At 46.1% G+C, this 11,301-nt stretch overlaps 1 long non-coding RNA gene and 1 pseudogene across 1 annotated transcript; both read left to right on the forward strand.

Moving 5' to 3' along the window:
• Nucleotides 1-3,276: 3,276 nt before the first annotated feature.
• Nucleotides 3,277-4,578, forward strand: LOC109940590 (transcription factor bHLH61-like; annotated as a pseudogene).
• Nucleotides 4,579-9,399: 4,821 nt separating this feature from the next.
• Nucleotides 9,400-9,825, forward strand: LOC103630713 (uncharacterized). Its single transcript, XR_555205.3, has 3 exons — nt 9,400-9,493; nt 9,620-9,698; nt 9,770-9,825. It is a non-coding gene; the product is annotated as an uncharacterized lncRNA (long non-coding RNA).
• Nucleotides 9,826-11,301: the final 1,476 nt, after the last annotated feature.

Below are 11,301 nucleotides of genomic sequence, written 5' to 3' on the forward strand. Positions count from 1 at the left end.
CTTTCTTATAGTATAAAATTGAAAACAACTTTTTAGAATGAATTGTGTAAATAAATAAATAAATATAAGAACTTTTAATGGTTTTTTATGACTTCCACCAAGCGATATTTAACTTTCAGCGTATAACAACTTTTTCCATAGTTTACACCTCACAAGAGTTTTTTTTTCACAAACACATAACCCAACCAAAGAAACCTCTATATTTGTGATATCTTCACACCTCCACCGTGCTCTGCTGTACTCTTCTTGCTAATTGAGCCAAGAACATCTTTAAGATTAGATATATGCATGGTACCATCTACCCCAAAAAAAATCTTCAGTGAATTAAATATTTCTCTTTTGCAATAGTTATTATATCTCAGAGATTAGGTAGAGCCGAACTTCCTTTAATTAGTAGTATGTGCCTATATATCCAAAATCTTCCTTCTCGATTCGACATTGATCAATGATGAGGTCACCCATTAATTAAGTACAGTTTTATTTGGATCCTATACAACCATTCGTTCGAATATAATTCACAGTATATATATAATAGCTAAAACAGCTAAACGTGGAAAGCGCGGCGGATTAAGAATTTAATACGAGAAAAAATAGCTGCAAAAAATAATAGATGTCGTTATAGCTAGGTAGAGTACGTAGAATACGATGAACGATCTTTTAGTAGTATATATGACGCATGCCATAATTGGAGCGTCGAAATCGAACGATTTATGGGTCTTTTTTTTAGAAAGTTTGTTTTTTTTTTGTAAGAGTTTTTTTTTCTGAGAATCATCTCGATTCTTGAATAATCTATTTTTCACGAGAACTTAGATATCGTGACGCTTGCGTGGAGGAAGAGGAATGGGATCTACTACATGGTTTATGGTTTAGTAGGCGGTGGATTACTCTAATGGCGACGACGAGCCGGCGACTCGACAGATTCTACGTTCATGTTGATCTAAAACATTCGACTGTTAGAAACCGATCTAGACAGCGAGAAGCGGAAATACTAAGCAGGGACTATATTTATTGATGGGCGGGCATTATTGCATTGAATTGGTTTGGATCGGATGATTTTGGTTTCAACTTGGGGGTGGTGGAGAGGTTGTGCTTGGCTTGGAAGCGGAAAGGGAGAGAGAGAGAGAGAGAGAGAGAGAGAGAGAGAGAGCGGAGGAAAACTGGGGTGTGCAGTAGTGTAGTAGTGGATGCAACGGGATGGAAATCATGCTTTCTTTCTCGATTTGCTCGCTGGCCCGGATTGTCCTGTATCTATTTGCGTTCATCTAAAGAGAGTGGGATTATTGCATGCATATGCACGCACGCACGCATCATGCTGCAGATGTGTGGATCGGGCATGCAGTGCAGCTGGGGAGGAGAACGAAAAGAGCATGGCGATGGCGGCTCGACGAGCGTTCACGTGCTGTGTTTTGCAAGCTAGACGACGCCACGTACGAGTACGACGGGCGGGGTGGTGTATGGTAAGCATGCATGTGCCGAGACCGAGATGCGTGATGGCGTGGTCTGAGGAAACCGTGTGTGGCGTCGATCGTCTCAGATGGAGAGAGTTTTGCATGGCTTATTACACAGACCTAGCTAGCCACCTAGGTAACGTAGTAGCTAGAGATCGAAAACGTACGGAAGGCCGAGACAACGAAGGAGCTAGTACGTACGGTACGATGCCTGCAGAGAAAGCTCCAAACTTGGGTAGCAAGAAGAAGTATGGGTTTTTCAATGAATTCAGGTAATAATAACGATAACGACGACTGTGCATGGCGAGGTTTGACGTCTGAGCTGAACGGCCGGGCAGTGCGTGCGTCGCTTCGCCCGGGGTCGGGGGGGGGCCGGCCTGGCCGCGAGGCGCGAGCGCGCGGCCGTGGTCATCCGGCCCGGACGCGTTGTCCCGGCCTGGTGCATGCACGCCGTACGTACATCACAGCGGCGACCCTCGCCCAGCTGGCTAGGGTCGTCGGCCGGCCCGGGCCACGCGCGGCTCCACGTCGACGCTGTGCGCGCGTCAGCCAGAGGCTCAGGCGAGCCGTCACATCGAACGGATAGATACGCGCTGCGGCAGTGCACACCACACCTCCGTACGTCCTCCTCCTGATAGCTCGCTCCGTGTGGTCCAAATCGGACGTCTGGGATTCGTAGTCTGCTTTGCTTGTCTAGTTGTCGATCTGGGTCCTAACCAAAAGCTGTTTCGCTGTGCACGCGTTTGCCGTGAGATAGATCCTCCATCGGCACGTACAGCGTCAGCTAGCTAGCTGCGCGACAGGGAGGGAGCTGAGAATTAAGTGGTGTGCGTCGTTAAGACTCTCTTCAATGCAACGGTTGTTATTTGAAGATCCTCCACAGGAGGCGACGACGAACGTGAGACGATGTCATGGCACCGGTCCGGCACTGTGATTTGTTTCATGTGGTTGACGATGACACGTCATCGCCTCTTATTTATACTTACAGACGACTGCCTACGCTAGCTCTGTCCCAGTTTGGAACTTGTCGTATCGTATTGGGTCTGCCCAATTCTGATCATCAGAAGCCACATGCAGGTAATAAACACAAAGCAAGCTCGGATACAAACTTTGTGTGCAGTAGGTAGGTGTCCCAGATTGGAACTTTGGATTGCAGCAAAAATGCTTCTACAGAGCACAAATGTGTCTGTATGTGTGCATGTGTATATATAGCTCTATTCCATCAGGGGATGGTGTTGATCAGTTGGCCATATGATTGGCGTCCTCATCGCTCATGATATGAAGTTGCTGTGCCGCTGCAGATGCGTTGATACGGGCCGGGGATGATATGAACACACGCAGTCAGCATGGATTGGAAAAAGATCCAGTCCAAATAAAGTTTGGCGTCTTCGGTAACTCTCTACTATATAAAGCGAGCATCAGACCGCTTGGTAAAATCGTGCATAAGCCTAAGTTCAAACCTTGGTTGTTGTTAGATTCACATTCGCGTCCACCTCACACATATATTTTTTATGTTTTGTTAAAATAGAGTTTACTCATTTATCTCTACTACTCTATATGTTCCTAATGTAGGCGTGCACAGCCCCGTGTTCTGCCGCGCGCGCCTCGCTCCGTCCCGCATCCCGCCCGCGGCCGCACCCCGCCCCGCATCCCGCCGCCCTCCCGCGCTCCTTCCATCCTCCGTCCTCATCCCGCCGCCCGCGTCCCTTCCATCCTCGCTCGCGCTCTACCAATCCACCCCCGTCCTCCCCGGCCGTGATCCCCGCCTCCAATCGATGTCTGCACCGGTCGTAACCCCCACGAGATGCCCGCCCCGCACATCCCCGTGATGCCCATGGACGAGAGGAGGGAGATGGATTCGGTGACGGACGCCCACCGCGTCGCGTGGCTCCAGCACGGCCTCCTCGTGCTCCGCCAACTCCACCCCATCCGCCCAAGCATCTGCCTCCACCTCCACGGGGACGCTACCGTCCGTCATCCTATCATGGGTGGCGCGCGTGGCCACGGGGGACAGCTACTACTACCCGAGGCGGCCTCCGCACGCAGGTTCTTTGCGGGCGCCAGGGACCGGAGGCTCTTCTTCTATGACCACGCCATGGGGGAGGGGAGGGGTCCGACGCTACCGAGCGCCGCAGCCTGGCCGTTCTCAGGAGGAGGGCCACCAGCGGCTTCCCGCGAGCCCCCGCGGGTGCATCGCCATCTCACCCCCCACCCCACCGCTCCCTCAACCCGCATCCCGCTGGTTTGCTCGATCTCCGCCCAGATCTGCAATCCATGGAGTGGTCCTCGCCCCAGCCTCTCCAACCGCGTTCTCCATGGATTCTGCTTCCTCGGCAAAGATCGACGCAATCCATGGAGTCTCCCCACCTGCGCCCGACCCCTTCATGTGCGGTCTCTGCCACGAGCAGCCTGCTGCCAGATCTGGTGTACGGTTCGCCGCCGACGAGGAGGGCAGCCGTCTTAAAGAGCGTGGGATCCATCTATGCGCAGGACCACATCATCGCGGAGAGGAAGCGGCGACAGAAGATCAACCAGCGCTTCATCGAGCTCTCCACCGTCATCCCCGGCCTCAAGAAGGTGTTGATCCAATCAATTTATCACTGAATCCCCCTGCGATTCTTCTACCGCATCTGTTGTTCTGTTCTGTTCCTGACGAAAAGAAAACTGCACCGCGCGTGCAACGCGCTGGGATCAGATGGACAAGGGTACAATCCTTTCTGACGCGACGAGATAAGTGAAGGAGCTCCAAGAAAAGCTCAAGGCGCTTGAAGACGGCGGCAGTGGCAGTAACGATCGGAGCATCGAATCCTGGGTGCTCGTCAAGAAGCCGTGCAGCGTAGTGCCCGGCGACGACGCTGGCTCCCCATCGTGGGATTCGTCGGGGGCGTCGCCTGCGACGAATCAGTTGCCGGAGATAGAAGCCCGGTTCTTGAACAAGAACGTGATGGTGAGAATCCATTGCGAGGATGGCAAGGGTGTGGTCGTGAGGGTGCTCGCCGAGTTGGAGGAGCTCCCCCTCAGCATCGTCCACGCCAATGTCATGTCATTCCAGGCTTGCACTTTGATCATAACCATCATGGCGAAGGCAAGTTTTTTTTCATTTTCCGTAACTATTCCAGCAGTAATATAATGCTGCATTTCTTGACGACATAGTGATGTTCCTTAATTTGGGGAATAATGTTGTGATGGTACTTAATTAATTTGGTGAGGTACAGTGTGATGCATGTAAGTGGGGAAGAATAATATAGTGAAAATACAAACTGCCAGTATCAAATTATGCATATAAGCATATTGACATTATATATAAATGTGGTGCCGTGCACAATGATAACTGATAAGATGTTTCTGTATATCCCAATTAATGGTTAAATAGTAATTGACTGATTATGTTTAGCATTTAGGTAAATGCCGTTTATAACTTATTCATTTCACTATGTATATTACATGCATGTTATCATATCTGTGCCAACTTTGCAGCAAAAATAAAAGACAAACCATGTTTAACCTTTTTGTTTATGATGATATAAAGTCTATGTAGCCATCTCAAAATATTTGTATTTGTCTACTTCAGTTTCTCACCTAAAAACTAGATATTTTTATCCCTAAATTGTTAAAACCCGTGGAGGTGGTTTTGCTGACTATCGAACTGAATGTCTGAATTTCACATCGTTCATTCTACATCATGTCGATCATCTCAAACATCCAAAACGGTTGTTTTCATATTGAGTAATAAACAAATAATTTTTCTGCAAGATAAGCTCAATTTCAATAGTTAAAAAAACACATTCATCCATTGCTATGTTGCAGCAAGAAAAACTGTAATAGTTTTTGACCTGGAGGTTGGGATATGCAAGAATGAGGGGCTGTGCAATCTGAAGAGCAGGGACTGGGACCTTTCCTTCAGGCTTCAGCACCCACGTGTTGCACATTATATTTTAGGGCCAGCTAATCGAGGGATAAGTATGTTCTGCTAATCAAGGGAAAAACTACTTTTGAATTTGATGGCTCCTATGTATTGAATTTATCACTTTTGAATCATATACTAATTCATATATTAGTACCTCTAATAAGCTTTGGTACAATAGGATTTTGTTCAGCTTCTCACTTTGTGTTTTAAATAAAAAGAAACAGGCAACAAATATAGTGAAGAGGCTCCTCCCGTCCCTGTCGCTTGGTGGATCACCCCCACGGAACCACCCTAGCCAAAGACAGGTATGTGCATGATGTTATTCTTGGTAGCCTATAATCATCTTTGCCTCAAAGTGCTTCTATAGGTAAATGAATGTAGTGCAAGTTTTTATTTCTATTTTCTGCTCCAACTGTTTTCTATGCTACTTCCTTAGTGTTAGTTCACCATGCATAAGTCATCTGCAGAAAGTGTGCTTCTTCCTAACCAACTGTATATGCTATTAATTGTCTTCTAATTTCAATAGTATAAAAGTGGTAGATCGTTAGGGAGGTACACAAGTGCAGCCACCACTGTGAGGTCCTTGATGTATCGGCGCCACAACGAGGACCTCGACGTATTGCCACCGTCGCTTTGGAGAAAGCAGAGGCAGATGGCAACATCGTGGCGCTGAAGAACTACCTCAAGACGTAGTACTACGATGAGGTCGGCATCTTCACACCATTGTAGAACTTCCACCTTTGTGCTTTTTTCGTGGCATAATATTGATTACAACAAGTATATTTATGCACGTATATTTCTGCAAGTATATAGAGCCAAAGGTGACAAAAGCATGTAGAAATCAAATTTCAGTGTGTAGTTGTGTACTGCGATAGTTGCATCCAATTGTACTACTTTGTACATTGTCTGCATTTTGTTTTCTTATAAATCAGATTTGATTTACAGTGTGTAGTACGCCGTTTTTTTATCATCAATAGGGAGTTGGTGAGGTTAGTCTTAGTCATGACTTGTAACAACTGAGATCAACAAATTTGCCTTTGGTTTCATCCAACCTAAGCCACCACACAAAACCTCAAGTGTCGTGGAGAGGACTCTCTGTGCACCACATTAGAGCATCATTCTATTCTTGCAGCTTCCTTCTTCTATCTGTGGTTGGATTCAGTAAGATTAATTATTTTACGGGGCATCTCACGCTGCTATTGTTTATAGCGATGGGTTTGGGGCGTGGTGTGTCGTGTGCAGCTACATCCTTACTCCTTACATTCCTGTTGTGATAACAATCTGCAAAAACAACCTGCTTGTGCGTAGCCAAAGGGTAACATGACCTGAAATTTTCATCATAGCTGATAGTGATAGCATTTGGTTTTCGTACTCTCTTTTGTTTGCGCTGCTAATGCAGAAAGCGCAGTTCCCCATCTGAATTAGTTTATGGCCTTTTTCACGGCAGGCCAACTCACCTTCAATCTTTTTTTCAGGTTCTGAATCTGGAAGTGATGGACAGAAGCAGACACTAGAAGATTGTGGGTTGCAGCGCTTACACGGGAGAGGGGCTTCTCGAGGGCTTCTTTTGGGCATCGCTTCTAGATGGAAGTTTTCGTTGTCGTCGCTGAAGCTTCGCTTTTGTCACCTTTGGCTCTATATACTTTCAATTTTGTTACTGCAAGTATATTTCTGAACTTTGCGAGTTCTTCATTATTAGGTGATGGGGCAGTGTGTAGCCCGTTTGGATGTTGCCATGTTTAATGCCAATCAACGTCCCAGGAACCAACTACAGCAAAGGGCTCCAGGTACTGTTTTTTTCTTTCTTTCTCGTTACTTTGCAATACCTGAAAACATCAGAAGGAAAGGAAAAAAAGAAGAAGTCCAGCTGGACGACTGAGCCCCATCTAACAGCAGCAGTGTTGGTCTTTCAGGCAAGGAAGAAGCTCGTGGCAATGCTGCGGTAGATGATCGCTGACCGGAGGTCCTCTGGCTGCACCCGAGACGACATGCTGGACGCGCTGCTCAGCGGCAACGAGGGTACCAGGGCGAAGCTCAGCGACGACCAAATCATCGACCTTCTCATCACCCTCATATACTCTGGGTACGAGACTGTGTCGACCACCTCGATGATGGCGGTGAAGTACCTGTCCGGCAACTCTCTAATCGCTCTGCCCCTCCCGATGCTTTGCTGGCCTTCGCGGGTCACTGTCCACAGTAGTAGCTGCAAATGCTTAGGATTCGCTTTGCTAGCCGCAGAACGCGCGATTCCGATCACCAGATCGCAAATTCTGTTGATAAATCGCCTTATCGCTGTGGAAATTAGAACCTATCCTTGCCATCTGCTGTTGCCACACTCAGCTGAATATGTCTCATTTTCACAGAGAATAAAAATTCCAAACCAAGCTAGATGCATAGACTGCATAAACACTATAAACTGTGTAAATTGTGTAAACTGTGTCCAAATCTGATAAAATGTATAAATTAAGGCAGTTGAACAGATTTGAGGATGGCAGTTGAACAGATTTGAGGATGGCATTGACTTGAACAGTGTTCCTGTATCGGCTTAGTCTTGATTTCATTTTATTTATAGCTATCCAATCACTCTATATGTTTTCAGATTTTAGAGTTATCCTATATGTTTTTTTATAGTTAATGATCATAGAGTGTTTACTAAAATAATGTATGGGGATTTCATAAGTGTTATCTGCTTTCACGTTACAATTGCTGATTTTTTTTCCCATATCTTGTTTTGCTTTGAATTGCTAATTCAATAAACCACGTGCTTTGCTGTCAGTTCTGTTGAGGAAATAGGATTTCATTTGAGCAGATACATGATGTCAAGCTAAACATCGAAGCACGTGGTTTATTTTCTGGAGGGCGGCGTCAAACCAGGCGTTGGGCGTGCTCGGCCGCGACGCCTTCTGGCTCTGTTTTCTGGAGAAGAAGCAGCAAACACGTGGAGGACTAGCTAGCACTACGGGAAGATGCCGCCCTTCCTGGAGCAACCATTCAGCTAACGCAAGTGAAGAACTTCATGCTCCTGTGGCTCGGCCATCACCGGCGCTGCCAAGCCAGCTGCTGGCTTAACTAGGATCAATCAGTGGGCAGGTTTAATATTTGAAATATCGCTCGGATGTGCAGAGTAAACAGCAGCAGATCGTGGGCTCGAAACATCTGGTCAGTGACAGTTTGCTTGAGAGACTAATTAATTGTCTTCTGTTTGGCTCTATTCAGGTTGGTCTTGTAACGTCTCTCTTTAAGTAACAGCTCGTTGTCAAGCTAAACATCGAAGCAACCAGGTCATCCCCTTGGACCCTCGCTCGCTCTTCTCGCGTTAAGCTTAATCCTCAGCTGCCTCTGCCTCTGGCCTAGCTTGAGTTGTAATTAACCAGTTCATTAGATTAATGAATTTGCTTTACTTTGTTTGCTTCGATGTTTAGCTTTACTCCCCTCCTCAATCAGGTTGTCCAGGTGTATCATTCATGTTACTTAGTGGACCTCTGACAGAACATAATACCCTCCCCTTACCTTAGTTCTTTTTTTTCTACCATCAACATGTCATGACTCTGTCAGTTCTGTTTCTCTTAAGCATGCATTGGAAACAAACTCTGTCAGTTCTGTTTCTCTGTCAGTTCTGTATCATTGGAAACAAACTCTGTTTAAGGTAGTGGAGCATGGTGTATCATGCATGCATACCTCTGTCAGTTCTGTTTCTCTTAAGCATAAGTCTGTTTTCCTGGAAACCAAACCAGTGTTTAACAGCTTGAATCTGCATGCCATGACAATGCAGAGGTATCGCCTGAGGGTTGTTATATACTCCTATATATAATGCCATGACATGCAGTTTCCAGCCGTGTGCCTCAGGTTGTCCGAGCTGCTCTCTTCGCTCCGTCTCGAGTTTCTCGCCGACGTCGACGACGGCAACGCCGACTCATCCGCATGCTTCACTGGCCTCGGCGGTGCCAGCGCGGGCTGCGCCCGGCGCAGACGCAGGCGCAGGTGCGGCGACGCCGTTCCAGCAACAACTTGGTTTCCGTCGCTGCCCAAACTTCAGCAGAGGCGATCTAAGAAGAAGCAAGCGTACCGGCTCATGTTCTGACGGCCGTGTTCACGTGGTGTAAGATCTGCATTGTGGAATCCTTCGTCCGGACAAGAGGTGATAGGCACTGCTTCTACTGCGACTTTTGATGACAGAATATATTATGATTCACACACGCTCTTATGCCTTTTGCTGTACTTTCTTTTAGATTGAATTTGACATACTTGAGCTACTTGGCTGCAGAGATTGGATCCTCCCATCCAGACAACCTGATAGAACGACAGTGTATAAGAACAGGGCTCTTAGGACGCCTTTTGTCAAGGTCAGTCCTTTTGCATCAAGGATCTTTCTGTTACCACGGAACAGTAGTTACTAATGTCCATAACTGTGCAGTTGGGTCATAACTCTACCCTGAGAATTGAGATAGATGATCATGTGGTGCAAGATAACAAATGGTAATGCTGCTGTTTGGATTACTGTGTACCACTGCTTGTTTATTTCAATGCACAAGATATCAACCATTTGAACCCTACTTTCGACAGTTTTAAAAACAATGGCCAGAATTTTCAGATTTAGCTCCAGTTGAGAAAATAATGTGGTGCACGCTATATTAAGGGCACCATGCTTACCATGGTACTGTTGGGTATCATATATTAATCACTGTGTCTGATCACTTCACAGGTAAGCGTCTCCGTGGATGGAGCCTGAAGTATATTCAAATTCAAGGCATGCCACAAAGCATCTCGCGTGTGGGATGCTCCGGCGTGTGGAAAGTAGAAAAGCCAAATAAATGGATACATGTACAGCAGGCGTGAGTTCTTAAATACTCAGATTCCTTGTCCATAGACAAAAGCATAGTTCATACGAATCAGAGTGCACGATGCACGCAACTTGACGTCTTTATCGTTGTTTTCAACATGATGAACATGCGAATTTCGTGGTATTAATTGGGACCGTTTGATTTCTCATGGATCCATAGTTCTATTCTACAAGCATTTGAGATAAAGGGATCATGCAAACTGAAAAATGGGAGATGACATTACTGTACAACTTAGTATAATTCATAAACGAGATGTTTGGCTGGCATAACTCCGGTGTTGACTCTGGATTTTTTGAGAGCCGTAGTATATTTTTGTTTTTGTTTTGGAATACCTCATATACTGCTTCGGTAATCTTGGTATTCAATCTTGAAATACCTCATATATTCTGGAGAAATGGTTTCGGTTCGTCGTGCGTACGTTTGGGTTGTTTCTCCCTCGCTTCTTCCTGGCGGCGGAAGATAGAGAAGGGCGAGTGGCCGCGCGGAACATCGACGACCGAGAGACCCCCTCGTCAGCAACTCCATCTGCTATTCTCCCTGGCGGTGTTCCTGGCAGCAAGATACCTGATGCTTTTGCCTTCATTCTTCTCACTAGGTGAGTGCCCATGCGTTGCAACGGGGACTTATGTATTATATGTCTCCGTTGCAACGCACGGGCATATACCTAGTAGGAATGAAGCTTGACAGGTTTTAGATGTCGCTGATGCATTTAACTCTACGAAATAAGTATTTTATCGAGATATATGTGAAACTAATTTGTTGTTGTAGATATGAACTATTTTTTAAAGAGTAAAATGCATCCACGTTTCTCGAACTCGGTATGTTGTGTCATTTAAGTCGTTGAACTCTGAAAAGACCATTAAAATAGGTCCTTGAATTTGGCTGTCTATTTAAAACCGGATGCCGATGTGGTATGCCAAGTTAAAGTCACAGGGGTCCTCAAATTTGACATGTTGTGTCATTTGGATCTCCAAACTTGGTATTATATGCCCTGAACTTTCATTAGTATGATCTAGCATTGGCATGCCATGTCAGCATCTGGTCTGAGAAAACTCAGTTTTGGATGGCCGATTAAGTTCAAAGACCCATTTCGTTTGTTTTAAAA

This window comes from Zea mays, chromosome 6, assembly GCF_902167145.1.
Source record: "Zea mays cultivar B73 chromosome 6, Zm-B73-REFERENCE-NAM-5.0, whole genome shotgun sequence".
Lineage (NCBI taxonomy): Eukaryota > Viridiplantae > Streptophyta > Magnoliopsida > Poales > Poaceae > Zea > Zea mays.